The sequence below is a fragment of the Rattus norvegicus genome, chromosome X, assembly GCF_036323735.1.
Source record: "Rattus norvegicus strain BN/NHsdMcwi chromosome X, GRCr8, whole genome shotgun sequence".
NCBI classification, from domain to species: domain Eukaryota; kingdom Metazoa; phylum Chordata; class Mammalia; order Rodentia; family Muridae; genus Rattus; species Rattus norvegicus.
This window is the reverse complement of record NC_086039.1, coordinates 76063742-76081260: the sequence shown is the minus strand read 5'-3', so window position 1 is coordinate 76081260 and position 17519 is coordinate 76063742. Positions and strand designations below refer to the sequence as shown.

Here is a 17519-nt window from a genome sequence, read left to right as displayed (position 1 = left end):
ATTTCTCTTTTGTAGACCCCAAATATCTCTTCTACAAGTGAAATGCTTACACTGGATGAGCACTAAGGTATCTTCAATTTCTGATGAGTCTCATTATTTTTGCAATGCTGGTAGCAAGCAAGGAGCATTGCCTTTGTTCTCAGAACTTCCCACTGAAGTCCTGTTATCAACTGACCTTGGCAAGATGACATATTTCCACATCCTACGGACCAATCAGTAAAGCCTACAACTAAGTTCCTAAAAGTGTCTCTTGTCTCACTTTATCAGTGCTCAGCAGTACTTTATCCACATCACCTGTTGAGTATTGGCAGTATCATTTTTGTGATCACCAGGTTTTCCACAATACCCTATATTCCATCAGTAAGTCTTTCCAACTATTTCTTGAGATGACTCCTCTCCATGTTCCCTTTGGCGGCACATATACTAAAATTGGAATGATACAGGGAAGATTAGCATGGCTCCTGAACAAGCATGACATGAAAATTCATGAAGGGTTTCATGAATTTTATATTGTTTTTTTAAATGTATGGACGATTGGTCGGATGCATGAATGAAAACCTAGCCACTAAAGGAAAAGGTTAACAACTGAACTGTCACTTTTAACTACTGGGACAAGGAAAGTCACTTTTGTACAATGGAGTGACACTGGGTGTATCAACCACTCCAGGGTAGGCCTCCTATTCAGAAGGAGTTGACCAACATGTAAAGGACTCCACAGGTTTTTGTGCGTGAGATTGTATTTGGTTACAGTTCAGTGTTTTTGTAGATTTTTTAGGGAGGGTGCTGTCTTATGATTTATCAGTTTGAGGGATATTGTTTTATTCAGTTTTTGTTTGTATTGAGAAAGCATTTAAAGTTGGGTTGGTATAGAGGGGGGAAGGATCTAGAAGGACTTTGGGAAGGGGAAGAATATGATCAAAATATTTTGGAATGTAAACATTGTTTTAAATAATAAAAATAAAAAATAATACTCCTCTTTTCTTACACATCTACTGAAGTACTCGGTTAATTCACCCTAATTTTTTCTTAACGGCCTGTTTACCACATCCCTTGTTACGGTGGCCAGGGTGATCCTTTTGAAGGACATATTGTAACATGTAACTCTAGTGCTCAGAATCTTTCAAATTGATTTTCCTCCAAATAAACATGGAAACTTTTTTGGTTTTTTTTATTTTTATTGAAAAAAATTTCATACAATATATTCTGATCACAGTTTCCTCTCCCCTTGTTCCTTCCTCATTCTACCCACCCAACTCCATGTTCTTTCTCTCCCTCTGAGAGGGAAGTCCCCCCCATATCCCCCCACATCAAATCTCTGCAGGATTAGGCCCATTTTCTCCCACTGTGGCCAACCGTGGCAGTCAACTGCTACGCCAATGCCCAAGACAGCTAAACTTTTTAATCTTATTGTTCAAAGAGTTCGAAGATACCACTCCACTGATGTATTTTCCTGCTGTGAGCTTTTTATTTTCATACGTATACTCTCTGAAATTCTTAAATACCCAGTTCCTTTATTTACACTAGAAAAGCTGTATATTCCCTATTTTCAAATCTGGAATCTGCACGAAAGACTATATATGAAAATATACATAAATTTGTTAACATACAGTATGGAAAATAAGGGGCTCAATTCATAATGCTTGAATCTCCGTAGCAAATTGTCTCAGCTTTCACCTAAATAAACAATGCAAGTTAAATATGTGCAAACAATGTGCTAATCTAAAAGAATTGATCTGTGAATCAAGAGTTGGAAGCATACATTCTCCTCAAAGCATAATGAAAGAGTATCTTTAAAAAGATTGTAAACAAAGATATTGTTCTGAGACAATGAAGGAAAACTGGAGAACATTTAAAATCTCTTTGAGTGTGTTAATTCTACTTCTTCCCCTTAATTTTCCTAGAAGATAATTTTTAATTTTTAATTTTGTTTAACTTAAGCATCCTGAATCTGAAAATCCCAAACCAAATGTGACCCAAAATCTAAAATGTTTTAGTTGCCAGCATAATGTCACAGGTGAAAAAGGACATGTCAGACCTCATGAGGTGACTTTCAAAGTTTAGATAACTATAAATATTGCATAAAATGACCTTCAGGCTAAATGATTAAGACATATATGAAACATAAATGATTTTCACTCTGAGGACTCTCATCCTCAAGACAGGTATGAACAAATATTTCAGCCTCCTACAGAAAATACCGCTTTTGACCCTTGGATGTTCCCAGAGACTGAACCACCAACCAAACAGCAAGTATGGGCTGCCCATCATAGCAGATGGACGACTTGGTCTTCATGTGGGACCTCCAACAACTGGAGTGGGGGCTATCTCTGAATCTGTTGCCCGCCTGAGGATTCTTTTCCCCTAACTTAGCTGCCTTTGTCTGGCCTAAGTGGGAGAGGACCTAGTCCTGCAGGGACTTGAGGTAGCACTAAGGTAAGGAAGTGCAGAGATACCCAGGGTAGATCTTTATCCTCAGATGAGAAGGGTAGGGGGAATGAGAGAAATATCTGTGTGAACGGGAACTGGGAGGAAGGAGGGGATGATATTGGGATGTAAACTGAATACATATTTTTTTAAAAAATGAAAATACAAAACTAAACACTAAGCATTTCAGATATGATATTCAATCTGTATCTATCAAACCCCAACTATGAACTTCCTTCTCTGAGATGTAATACAAAATTGAAGGTTCTCACTATGCTATAAGATATTTGAATGTCTAGAAGACAATTTTACTTAAGAGATAGAGAAACTAAAGGAAATGTTGTACAATTGCTTTTATTTCTTCTAAGAACTTGACTTTTTGAAAAATACGAGAGATGATTTTAACCACAAATTGTGTATTTCTTGGCTTCACGTCAAGGAAAATGTTCATAAAATAAGCAAATTGTCCTATGTACAAGCTGGACACATCGGTGTATGCTTCACTGTCTATTTTATAACTTTAGTCTTGTATTATATTTCGATCCCCAAAGCAAGTTCCCATCAATTTAACAAATTCATGAGTGCCTGGAATAATAAATGAGTAGGAGGACCAGAAATAAATGAAACATTATCTCTGATTCCTGAAACCTGCAGATTTCAAGTTGAAAAATTGGATAGGCATGATGAGTCTAATGATCTACCTCTGGTAACAAATTATATAGTTAATTAGGAGGAAGGTCAGAAGTAAAACCATTTTGGAGGGAAAGACAAGCTCAGCATGCCTATAGGTAGATAATTTTAGTTCATATATGGGTAGTCTGGGGAGCAGGAAGAATTCAAGAGTAAAGATATAGATTATTAAGCTATGATCTTAAAAGACACATTTATCTGGCATGGTAAACATGCCCTTAATCCCAAAACTTAGGAGGGAGAGGCAGGCAGATTATTGTGAGTTTGAGGTCAACCTAGACTAGATAGTTCTAGGATAGCTAGGAATACATAGAAAAACCCTTTGTCAAACAAAACAAAAACGAAATAGAAAAATAATCTTTCAAATTAAAAGGGTAAATCTTACCACTCAAGGAGAACAGATAGAATGAAACAGGGAACGGAAAGCAATTTTCTGAGAGATAGCCATAAAAGATGAAGGCAGGATAATAGGAGCAGTAGAGAGAAGTCAGATCTAAAGAAATATCACTGATTCAACCTTCACTGAAAACATATTGATGCAATAATGTAATATTTTCATAATCATAAATCCACAAAAGCAAAAAGAACTGGAGAAGTGACAATTGAGTTTGAGATACTAGAGAGCAGGGATTTTCGTGGTGACTAATGTCACAAGCTGCAAGCATTGAGCAGGATTGTTTATGGAAAGCAAAACAGATGCAGGGAAATGTAGGGGGATTACTGATTTTTATGACTCTTTGTGGAAAGCCTAATTAAAATCAGGAAGCTAATTGCTGAAATAGGTTGAGAAGCAAATTGATAGTAAACAATTATCGATGTCTTATACTAATCATTGCTTCAATAAATCCAGATACAAAAGAAATGGAGCAAATAAAGATTGGGATAAAAAGAGGAGAAATACAAAATGGTGTTTGTTCAAAAATCTTTGATACTGGAACAAATTTCTTTTCTGTGAGAACACACAATACCTGGGAGGAAACAGTAAAAGATGACTGGTTATCAGGACATTAGCCAAGAAGATGGGAGAGTGCTGTTACCCTATGGACATTTTAAAAGAAGTAGAAATGTAGGTCATCTGCTTAAAGTGAAGAAGCCAAAAGTGGGGCTCTGAGAAAAGAAATGAAGGTTTGGAACAGCTGCTGTGGGAAATGCTAGCAGGAGCCAGCTATGGATGAGAAAAGGATTAAGGATAAGGGTTGAGGGTCCAGCTGAGGTTGAAAAGCATGTATTTGTACTGGAGCCATGAGCATGGATATTCAATTTTCCCCAGATAGGTCTTCAGCAGCCTGGGAACAAGAACAGGCAAAGTGGACCACTGAAATGAGCCAGGACTGGGCAGGGATTGCCAAAGCTGTGATATGGAAGGTGAAGGAGTCAAAGGAATGGAAAATGCTTGTGAGTGTCGTTGAAATGGAGTCCAGAATAGGGAGGAAGGGAGAAGACAGGATGTGGCTGCTGGCCTAAGAGATTAAGTAAGAGAGAAAGGAATGGAGTTCCAAAGAAAAACAATTTGATTGATCACAAGGCCATTTCTTGGTGTTTCAGATATAAAATTCAGGTGACTATTGCCTCTGCAACCAAACACTGAACGTTTTTGGCTAGGTAGCTGCCAGTTCTCCATGCAAGTACAGCGTTCATAAGGCTTAAATGAGTGGTTTCTACCCTGAGTTATTTCCCTGCGGTGCTCTTTAGTCCAGTTTTCCCATTGTTTTTAAGGTATTTCTTGCAACTAATCTTGGCCAATTCAGCCTGGGTGGGGGAAGGGGTTGAGGCACAATGAGGGGAAGTATGTATTTAATAATTTCCTTTTGTGTATGGCTCTGGGTCTGGCTCTGCCTCAAAGACCCTTTACTCTAAGGAACACAAAGAACATTTGGAAGCTATCACGTTGCTGAGGGTCCCAAAGTGCAGCCTTCCCTGAAAAGAAATCTCAGTTAATCTCCTTTCCAGCCCTCCTCTAGAGGGCAGCTGCTTCCCTCCTCAGTTTGGAAGCCCACAGCTTCTTGTCCACATAGCTGTTCACCATGTGTAGACTGTGATTTTACAACAGTAGAGAGGGGACGATACGGTAGAAGTATTCATTGAACAGAGAACACAGAAAACCCAGGGTCTGCCAATCTTCAACCCATAGAGGCTTCCTCCAGACTTCTGGATCATATCAGCAAGAGAATGTTGTATTAATACGCACAAAGCTACAGTGAATTCAAACATTTGCATTCATAACAATTTCTCTGTCTGCCATAAAGAACACATACAACTTCTTTGATCCCCTAGTTATGGATAAATGTTCAATACCAACTAATTCTAGTTCCTTGTTATTAAGTGGTTTAAAATTATAAATGTTTCTGTTGGGGGGTGTTTCCAATGATATTAAGGTTCCTAACTTTAGTCTTTAGTTTATGTATGGCAACATAAAGTTTAATAGCTACATCTTCTGTTTTCAGGGACAAAAGCTTATACCATAGAAGCTGCAACATACATAGGATTTGTCACATTGGTCCTGATCTTCACTGCTGGAAAAATTTACCAGGAGTCTGTAAACAAGAACTTAGCAGGACTCAGCAAACAAGAATTTACAGGACTTCTTAAAGAAGAATTTACCAGAATTTCTCAAAAAGATTATCTATGCTAATGCTTCTTATTTATCAAATGCTGACTTCCCTCTCATACACATATATTGATATTCTATCATTTCTCACTATAAAACCCTGCTCTGATTTTATGTCCCAAAGCATAGATGTTCTGAATGTCTCTTTCTCCATTTTGGCCCCAAATTGTGTAATTTGATCATATTTATCTAATTAGAAATTAAGACTAAGACAGGCTTTCAAAGGGAACAAACATTAGAGTTCTGTAAAACAGCTGTTCAAGAAAGAATCACTTTGACTACAACTCTTTCATTTTTTGTCGGGAGATACAAAGAGCTAATTTTGATATTAATATGTGAATTTTGTTAAAGGAAAATGTGTGGAGAGGGGGATATTTTAAGAGACCATAGCTATCATAGAATACATGTTGTCTAAGAATTTTAAAGAATCTATAAGTAAAATGTCAGAAGCATGACTATAAGTTTACATAAAAGAGGTACTATGTCTAGTTTTACCCACTCATACCAAACTATAGCAATCTTATTTAAGATGAAAACCTCTGACTCACTTGGTGATAAAATTAAACTTCCTAAAATAAATGCTCTATGAAGACTTATTAGAATATCCCATGGAACAAGATAATGAAGAATGTATAAGAAGAAAACTGCTGCTTAGTAACTAGTTTCTTTACTAATTCAAACGTATATATCTTTCTAATTTGTTCTCTCTTTATAAACAAAAGTATGTAAGATAAGTTTCTGCAAGCATGAATGTAGGCTGCACATTCTCCTTTAAGTTTATCTTACAAAGAAAATGTATGCTTTTATTATCTCACCACCCTGGGGGGGGGAGGGGACTGTCTTTAGCAGTTTTCATTTTATTTCACTTTGGATTCTTATATCCTGTTACTTCTTTCAGGTAAATGTTTGTGACCTTGGCATCTTTTTCCACAGCAGCGCCTTTGGTTTATGAGCTTTCGTGCTCCAAAGTGCAGCACACTAAGAAGAAAAAGGTCTTTCAAAAGTCTGACACAGAGAGGTTCTGGACTATAGAGAAGCCCATTCTAAGACGTGGTCATTAAAAAAATTCTGTCTTACCATAAACCAGAACATGCCAGCGGCTAGGAGTTGGGAGAAGAAGCTCTCCAGCTGCACTGTTTATAATTGTAAAGAAAGAAAGACAGCAGTCACTTTAAGATAAATATGTGCATGTCGCTGCATTTGTCAGGCTTACTTGGCAGCTCAAAAAAATAAATTTAAACAATTTGAAAATGTTAGGAAGATTACAAGACTACTATATTTCAAAATGTTTATAGGTTAGTTTTGCAGAGGAAAAAAAAAGAGAACAGCTTCATTTAACAGAACAAGGACATTTATTGCAAAAGAAGCCAAGAAGTCTGTTTTTCAAGAATATTTGCAATAGGAAAAAGTACCCAAAAGACAGCCCTTTTTGTAGCAAAGCTGGAAACCTTTTCTGGGTGATTTAAAATGCTCTCCAGTGAACCATGGCCAATTTATGATTAAAAGCAGAAATAAAAACTGAATAAAACTGCAAAGTGTCTTTTTGGTAGAGTTTTCTTTTTCAGAAATCTATAATAGGACTGATTTATGTCTTATCCAGATCCAATATGCTGGTAAGTCACTGCAACTGCCTTTAAAGAGGCAATTTATTAAGGACTCAATCCCTGACTATAAGGCCATAGTAAACTAGTATTCAAAATAGCTGCCAGTCCAGCTGGTAGCAGGCTATTTCAATACCTCGAAAGTGGAAAAGGCAGAGAATATCTTGACAATGGGCAACTCACTTCTTAGGCCAAATAGGTACTCTTGTACATGGTATGAAACCTAGAAAGTTTCATAAAACTATTCTGACTCAAAATCAGGTCCCAGGGGCCTGATTTGTAGATTAAAAATTTCACCATGACAGTCTCTACTTGAAGTTCAGGATACTGTTCTAACCTTGAAAAATAGCATGCAAATAACTATAGGAAAAATTGTAGGCTCATCATGTGTTCCGTTGCAGAGCTTTGACAATGATAACAGAAGTATAACATAGTACATGTATGATAAAACACTGGGTGGTGGGTAAAAGAGAATCTGAGTTTGCGGTTGGCTCCAATTTAAGAGAGGAACTTGTGTACTAAGGACATGGGGACTGGGCATACCATATGGAAGAAAGAACCCTGACTTGAATTAAAACACATAGTTCTAGTCAACTTCCTATAAACACCCTGTGACATTAGATAATGTGCTTGCCTTTCCCTACATTCAAATTTCTCCATCTATCTTAAGGTGACAGCGTAGGTAGAAAACTAGCCTTTGAAGTCCTATTCAACTTTCTCCTACTTAGAAAAGCATGTATAGAAAAAAACAACCTGAATATTTGACCATGTTGTCCAGGGCCCACCTTAGCTCCTGGGCATCAAATAACCTTCTATGAAGATACTACAGAAATAGTAAGAAATAAAGCGCATCCATTGCAAAGAATAGTGGCTCTCCCTGTCAAGGAATCATCTTTCTCCAGTTGTTCCTCAGGCTGTCATGATTTCAAATAGTAAAGACAAGTATTAGCCTAGTAAAAAAAAACTGGGGACCAGTTTTCTCAAGGTGACACAGCAAAAACTCAACACACCCAGGCCACATTTGTTTTCTATCTCTATTTTATCATATTTTGTTTTACTAAAGACCTCAAGGGTATCAAAACATCAAATACTTTCATTCTCCTAACAAACCTCTCCAATATGCGAGGTAATAAAACAATAAAAACATGGAAGTGATCATAAGGCTGTCATGCTAAATAAAAAGATAGTAAACACTTAAGGGCAAATGAATTTCTTCTTGCCAGTATGGGATTGCCTTTTATGGTTAGCCTTCAAGAATGTTGCACAATCTATGTTGAAATGCCTTGTTATGCTGTCACATCCCCATAGAGACCAGGCCTTAATTTAAAAGAATTCACTAGCAAGAAATTTAACTCACATTAAGCCCACAATACCCAATAATTTTTACCCCATGCTTTTGCATTAAATAGCAAGCAATAGGGAAAAATAACTCACCACCACCACCTGCTTTCAAAACTCTCACAGAATCACAGTTGAATCCACTCTCTTTGTTCTGCATTCTTTAAGCTCATTAACCTAATCTTATCTTGACTATCTTGTTTGATTTAAATTTGCTTTGGCCCCTTCTTATTGGACGATAAAGCACGTTTAGGCTTATCCAGTGCCATTAGCTGGTGGTTAGTTCCTGTTAGTTGTGAGTTGTTTCAGCAAATATATTCCCTCCATTTAAACTGCATCATAGTAGTCCATCTGCCAAGAGAAAGGCACTCTTTTTGTAAGAGAGAAGGTCAGAAGCTTCGGTTAGGATACAACTTAAAAGAAAAAAAGTTCCTATGCTCAAAGGACATTATGTGTTCCCATGAAAGTATCCTTATGAAATCTGTCACCAATACAATGAATATATACAAGTTAAAATTGTTTCATTTTTTAAGGTTTACTGTCCTTTTAACACTAAAATATATTTAGCCTATTTGAAAAAAATTACCCCAATTGCTTGCTTATATGTGGGATTATAACTCAATAAGAAACTAGAAAATGGGGCTGGAAAGATGACTCAGAGGTTAGGAGCACTGACTGCTCTTCCGGAAGTCCTGAGTTCAATTCCCAGCAACCACATGGTAGCTCACAACCATCTGTAATGGAATCCGATGTCCTTTTCTTGTGTGTCTGAAGACAGCTATAGTGTACCCACATACATGAAATAAATCTTTAAAAATCATTTTTAAAAAAGGAAACTAAAATGGGTATTTATTATTTTATTTAGTTAAATTTCAAATGTTGTCCCCCTTCCCTGTCTCCCTTGTACACACACACACACACACACACACACACACACACACACACACACACCGTCCATCCCATCCCCCTCGCCGTTGCCTGTAAGAGGGTACTCCCCAACCCACCCACTCCTGCCTCGCCCTTCCAGCATCATGCTTTTCAGGTATATTGTGGGTATTCATGGCTTGCTGTAGTGGATATCTGGACTCTGATGGTGACAAAGTATATTGGCTTCTGTTGCTTATAATCTTGCACTTGCCTCTCACCATCTGGTGTTAGCTGGCCTGAGTATCTCTGTGTGGAGCCTGCCTCCTGTGTCCCTGGATTGCCACAGATCTTTTGGGGGATCTGTGGCCCTAGCTGCAGCCGAACTCTGGGACACTTCCAGACTGTTGCCCTGGCTGCAGCAGACTCCTTGGAGCCCTGTAGAGTTGCATACAGCTGGGGAGGAATCCTGCATCGGATGGGCACCTTGGGGGATCCCAGCTGCTGCAGTTGTTTGGGCAACTATCCTACCTGTTACTGTGGCTATAGCAGCCCTCCGGAGAGCCCTGCAGAAAGTTCAGTGTTGAGAGAGAGGGGGAGACAGGCTAATCTGCACCCAAGGACTAGAAAATGGCAGGAAGCATGGCAGCCCTAGATCACTGACCATTTGCTGCTATATTCTTTCCAGTTCATATACATCTTGGACAGATGATTTTTGTTCTTCTCCATGACCTTTAGATAAAATATCACATTTGAAATCATCATGAGAGATTAGACTCAGACTCTGAAAGTGGTAAAAGAAAGCACAATATTCATATCATGTTGTAAATGATATGTCCCAAATACATAACTGACTATATGTGCCAATTTGATTCTGCAGAGTGAGGATCTCCTTTTTTTTTTTTTACTCTAAAACCTTGCTTTGGAGGTTGGGGATCTCTGTTTCCTGCAACTCTTCTCATAAAAGTTAATGTCTGGATAATCTTTAATGCATTGCACTCACATACATGTCATATACACACACAATAATGTAAATTAAATTAAACTTTTAGATGTATTTTCAGCAGAGGAAAGTGATATTCATCCTCATTTGCAGGTTACTAAGATTAGCCTGGAACTTTCTCTCCAGGCTAACCCATTTTCCTAATCAGCTTCCTGTATTTTTTATTCCATCCAAATACAGTATATTCTTAGTAACTCAATTATAAACAGAGCCAGTTGTTTATTTTACAAGAACCATATTACTTTAGTTTCTGAGTTAATGCCTTCTCAAAAATCTAATGCATTAACTTCTACTTTGCAATTAGTTACTTCTCGGGGCTTCATGTTCTTGTTTTATAGATGTCCTCTGCAGAAATGATGCTTTCTACAAAATTTGGCTTTCTCACTGTGGTTTCACTTTATACCTCTATTGAATACTATGAATATTTGAAGTATTTACCAAGCACTTCAGATATAAACAACTAATTTTAGATACTACATAGAATTTTAAAAAGTGACAAGATTCTTAGCCATAGAATAACATAGTGTTTATGGGTATTTTGAGATGAGGCATACATACATTTTAATTTCTGCACTTTCATGATAAATGGCTAGTTTTTTTATGTTTGCAAGTTTTCAAATAGACTCTATAGATTAATAATCTAAGCCACTTAAAAGTCTATAAAGATTCTGATATTCTATCAATTTCTCCCATGACAAAAAGGAGGAAAATGAAAATGGAAGTGAAAAGAAGTAATATAATTTACTTTGCATTGCTCTGTGATGATGTGTGTATATGTATGTATGTATGTACGTACGTGTACGTGAGTGCGTGCGTGCGTGTGTGTGTGTGTGTGTGTGTGTGTGTGTGTGTGTATTTCAAAGTATAGACAAACAGTAGCTTGTATAGTATAAGAAGAGAGGCAGGAAACAGATTTTCAACATCCAAATACTCGTAGTTCATGGAGCCCATCACTCTGCAGAGCCCCCCTGGCATATGTAGTTTCTTATACATCCTTAACAGAAGATGATATTAGACATTGATGAACCTTTGTTAGTCAGGGAAATGTAGCAGACAAAATAGGCTTGAGGGAAACAAATGACATTAATAAAGTTGGGGAAAATGTAGGTAGCCAAGGAGTCATTTAAAAGGTATTCTTGACTTTATGTGATTTTTCTCAAGAATGATCATGGCTTTGAAATATAAAATGAGGCTGAACACCTTCAAGAACATGTGTGCATATTAGATCTTTGACTGGACCCCACATGCTTCTCCTTCTTCATTCAACCTATGAGGAAACCAATTCAGAAGGTTTTAGTAGTGAAAATTTTCAGTTATGCCATTATATATTACGCCTGTAAATAACGTATTTACTTCCAAGCACCATTTAATTCATTTTTATCACCTCTTTCACTTCAAATTCAAACGAACCTCAAACTTAAAAAATATGAAATTTGATGCAGAAAACTAGTTAGGACTCAGACCTGGACAGATGTGGTAGATCTCTCAATGTATTTTAAAACTATAAGAACTGAAAATCCAATGTTGCTTATTTAATGCATTGACTCATGGCCACAACCCACATAGTGAGATATGAACAGCCTTGGCTGTCTCAGACTGCACTACAATGGTCATAAAAGTGCTGATATTGTATTTAGTGATGAGATTTCAAAATACATAAAGAAATAAGTCATTTAAGTCATGTCTTTACTGATGACAGTTTAAAACCTTAAAATTGAACTCCTGTAGCTCTCCCATAAGAAAAAGAATGACAAATTATCAAATATTTCATGTTAAATAGGTAAGTGCTGTCCCATGTAGGAAGAAAGTATATGATATTGTTAAGATGTTAGCACATTTTCCTTTTGAAATGATTATCAAGTTGATGGTATATATGCCTCCTTTATTAATATGAAATATAATTGAGCAGCAATATTAAAATATTGTTGAATGTTAAAATTATTATCTATTAATTGTTCAGATTATTCATGTGACTTGTACAAATGCAAAAATAGGTAGGGCCTCACAAACCAAAGGGTAGGTAGTAACTCCAGGCTCACAACATTACTGATTTCTTTGTTGTTAAGAAACACTACCATGAAGCTATTGCTTAGAGAAATTGTCAAAATATCCAAACAATTCCAAAATATTAATATTGTATTAAGATCTGTAGAAAACACCATGGCTTTTGAACATCTTTGAATATGCATATTTTGTGAAATTACATAGTATATTTGAAGACTAAGTGGTAAAATGTATTCAAGAGCTGAGAATGGCAGCATCTGTAGAAAGAATTTGGAATCACTGTTCTGGAATTTTCTCTGCCTAACATTCATTTTGTACCTCCTTTCATTGACTTATATTCCAATAATAATAATAAATAATGATCAGATTCATAGACATTTTCTAAATGCTTGAAAGAAAATGTTCATAAAGATTATTAACCTTCATGGAATCAAATATCCCCTCAGCACAGGTTTTTTTTTCAATAAAGCATGATTTGATCATTTTCTAGAACTCTTGCAAAAGAGTTAGACCAACCCAAAAGATATGGAACGGCAAGAAGGAATAATTAAGTTCAACATTTTCTGAAAAGGTTGAATCAGTTATAGCCATAGGTGCCTTGCTCCTATATAGCTTGAACTGTTGGTATGACCTTTGTATTTCTACTTAAGCAAGAAAATCTTAAAACCCTTTTGTGTCTCATTTCCCAATCTGTACAATGAACTGTCTAGTTAGGATAAATAATTAATAGAGGAGTCAACAAGTACTGTATTTTGCTAAGTAGGGCCATCTCATCTAACTTTAAGATAATGCATGATTATCTTTTGGAATACATGGCTAATTCTTTTCTTCTAATATAAATTAAACCAATCTTAGTTAATTTTGAAATGTAAAATTGTACACATTTATAAGGTACCATGTAATATTTTGATACATGTGTATGTTGTAAGATGCTTAAATTGGGTTAAGAATTTTTCCTTAAAGAGTTATCAATTCTTCATTCTGCAAACTTTCACAGTATTTCTAGCTTTTTGAAATGCATGTGGATATTCTGATGTGGTGGCCCGAGTTGTTAAGGCAATGAACTACTTAAAATACACAGAAAACTATCATTATCTGTAGTTAACTTTGTTGTAAAATAACACAACAAAACTTCTTGATTCTATTTAGCTGTAATTTTTATTCATGGATTCACTCCTCCTATCTTTTTTTCTCTACCCTTTCCTTCACCTGGGATACTCTTCTAATTGCAAGTTCTATGACATCAACTTTTTAGATTTCCACTAGGTGAGGTCATAGAGTAGTAATCATTTGGTACCTGGCTTATTTCAGTTTAGTTAATGACTTGCAGTTCCACACATATTGTCATAAATTATGTTATTTTATTTTTTATGGCTTAGCAATACTTCATTGTATGTTTATGTACTTTCTTTATTCACTCATTAGTTGTTTGATACAATATAACAATGCAGTATATCTTGGCTATTGGGAATAGTGCTACAATGCCATAGGAATGCGTATGTTTGTTTGACATTTGTTTCAGTTCATTTGCTATTAGTTATAGCAATACTATCTTTCTTATTAGTATGCTTTGTGTGTTGATTTTATATTATAAAATTTTGCTGAGTTTGTTTTTTATATCTAATAATTTTTATGTACTTCTGTGGTTTTCTACATATGAGATCATGTCTTCAGCAAACACTAAAAATCTGACTTTTCCAATTTAGATGCTATTTGTTTCTCTTGTGTGATTGCTCTGCCTAAGATTTCCAAGACTTTGTTGACAAGAGTGGTGAAAGTGGGTATCTTTATCATAATCCAGATTTTAAAGAGAAAACCTTTCAACATTCCCCCACTCAATATAATGTTAGTCATTGGCTTAGTATAAATGGTCTTTATTATGTTGAGTATAGACTTTGTCAACCTGGCTTTTAGCATTGTTATCACAAAAGGATGTTGAACTCTTTTTTCTGTTTCAATCGAGATGGTCTTAGGTTTAGGAGAACATGAAAGTTTCCAGTGAATTCTCCTTTGTCAGGAGTTAGTAACTGAATTCAGTGAAGCACTTACAGAAAACATGGTGCTTGTCGACAAATCCTGTTATAAAAACAGTTGGCTAGCGAAGATAACAGTGGCCCTTCAGAGCGGAGTGAACTAATGAGTGAAGACACATAAGACATAAATATGAAATCCAGTAAAGGTTGAAATTGCCACTCCCCAAAGAAAACAATGCAAAATGACTTGCTCTAGCATGGTTGTTTTAAATTAGTGGTGGATAAAAGACTTGAAATAACTTTTCTCAATAGTGATGGAAAAGAATCTACTTTCAAATGAAGAAAATCCTTCAACTTCCTAATGGGTTCAGATAAGCACTACATATCCTAGGTTAGGGGTTTAGACTAGGGGCTAGGCTCTGGTGTTCAGAATTCATGAAATTATCTGTAGTGAAAAGTGGTTTGAAGCCTGGGTACAGTGACATACCACCCTTGAATCCAGATTCAGAAGATGGATATGTGTGAGTTCAAAATCAGCCTGATCTATATAGCAATTTCTAGGCGAGTGATTATAAGAATCTGGTATTCCAGGATAACAATGTGAGTCTTATGTAATATTGTAAGTACTTCTACCCATCCCTGGTTTTAGGTCAAAAGATTTAATGTATCTTCCCAATTGGAAATGCCTGTGGAGTACAGAAAAGTTTTGTACAGTACCAAATAGAGGACCGTACTGCCTGAATTTCACCATGTGCTGCACTGGCTACTACATACAGTTTTTATAGTGAAGCAGTAGCTTTTCAGCACAGTGGGAAACCAAACACTCATCTTTTTTTAAAAGAGAGAGAGAGAATTAATATTGATTCTTGAACATTTTCAGAGGACGCTTTGATTCATTTTAGTGTGTGTATCTTTCATGTTTCCTTATTATTATTCTAAATCTTACATACAACATAGTCTACCAGCACTCCAATGAAGAATGTGAACAATATATCTTTAGTATTATACCTTTACTCACAGTATAGTATGATCAAATATTTCTTCTATATGCATATAATATACTATTGAGGAGTGTTAGAATAGCAACAAAGTGCTATATTTAACCACCAAACATATTCATGAAATCTAGAAGAGGAAAGGCCTGTTATATGATCAATATATTAATTTTACCTGCTCCTTTTCTTCATATTTCAAAGTTCCTTCTTTATTAACTCTTAATGTATTTAAATTTAATTCTCAAAATTAAAAATATTAATTTGGTCTGTATCAATTTCCAGTACCCTTTCTTATGCTTTTCTCTCACAAACTGAAACTTTTCTTCATGCAAACAAGTCTCCCTCCAAGTTTGATGTCTTTTTGTGACCCACTGATTTTAATTAAGGTTACTTGCATGACAATGGATGAGGGTTAATTTATGTAAGCATGGTCAACTTCTCAGTGACATCACTACAGAAGGAAATGACGTCATCTCCTCAAACAACAATTAGTTGCAAGTAGTCTTACAGAACAAGGTGGTACTCTCATAAGACCCCCCTCATCAACAATGTTGATGAGCCCATTCTTGTACAAATCTTAAGGAGATGAGTACAGACGCAGTGAGTTCATAAGTGCAAGATCCATGTCATATCCAAGCCACAACAATGACCTGCAAGTGAGATGTGCTTAATGGTGCAATTTTGGCATGACACAGCACTTTCAGATGAGATTGGAAGTTGAAGCCTGCTTCACAAAAGGAAATTTATGCCTAATACAGTAAACCTTACTAAGAGCCTGTAGTTGTGGAGATCATAAGCTAGGAGGAAGCTATTACTGTTGCTTTCCTAAGTAGGCATAGTATCAACATGCCTTTTATTTTTTCTTAAAGATTTATTTATTTTTATGAGTACACTGTAGCTGTTCTCAGACACACCAGAAGAGGGCATCAGATCCCATTACAGATGGTTGTGAGCCACCATGTGGTTGCTGGGAATTGAACTGAACTCAGACCTGTGAGTGGGCAGTCAGTGCTCTTAACTTCTGAGCCATCTCTCCAGCCCCCTCAACATACCTTTTAAATACTTAGTCTTATAACAATAGATTAGTGCTGCTCTGAGCTTTAGTCAAAGAAGTTTCTTTTGCCAGTGAGTGGTGAGTGATGTAGACATTTACGTGTTAAGAACATGTGATTATTGAACATTCCACCCTTAACACGACACTTTTATCAACCTCTCCAAGGTTAAAGGAATATTTCAGAGGAAGGAGCAGAATACAAGCAGACCTGGAGGTCATTGTCTTTCTGTATAGTTCCTCTTCAACCAAAAATGTCTTGACCTCCCTTGATCACTGAAAGAAATTTCAACTGCCTGTAGATTTCTGGGCTTATAATTTTTCCTTTACCATTTAAAAATATTCCTGATAAAAAAACCTACTATCATTGTAAAGGCTTCTTTTATCTCTTTTATATATTGCTTCCAGTGCTTTTTGTTTTACAAGAAGCACATTTCTAATTTTCTTATAAATTTTTCAATTTTAAAAATAAGAGAATCAGGGGAAGCACAAAATCTAAATTTCTGATTGGATGTTTGTGATTTTACAATGTTTTTACTTTCTTAAGAGGTTTTTATAGGAAAAATTGCATTTTGGTGCTTTGGTAACTTTACAGATTTCTTAATAATAGGCATCATATAACATTTTTTCCTCTGACTGATTATAAGATTTTTCTTTGTTCTTCATTTTCACATGTTTAATTATGTCATCTCCCGACAGATTTATTTTGGTTCTTGTGAACATGTTTGGAATATGGTTAACTCACTAAATACTGGGGTTTATCTTTTACTCCTAGTATAGGAAGTTCTCAGCCACTATTTATCTGACCCTTTTTCAACTCTAGTCTTTTCTCTCCTTTCCTTTGACTCTGTGACACAATGTTCACTACCCTGTGGATCACTGTGAGTCATTTCATAATTCTGATATATTTTCTCTCTGTTCAGCTTGAACAGTTTCTAATGTTCTGTGTTTTGATGAATTCCTCTGAC

At 36.1% G+C, this 17519-nt stretch overlaps 1 non-coding gene across 1 annotated transcript; it reads left to right on the top strand.

Moving 5' to 3' along the window:
• The first annotated feature begins 401 nt into the window (after positions 1 to 401).
• On the top strand, positions 402 to 506 carry LOC120099398 (U6 spliceosomal RNA). Its single transcript, XR_005498587.1, has one exon. It is a non-coding gene; the product is annotated as a U6 spliceosomal RNA (small nuclear RNA).
• Positions 507 to 17519: the final 17013 nt, after the last annotated feature.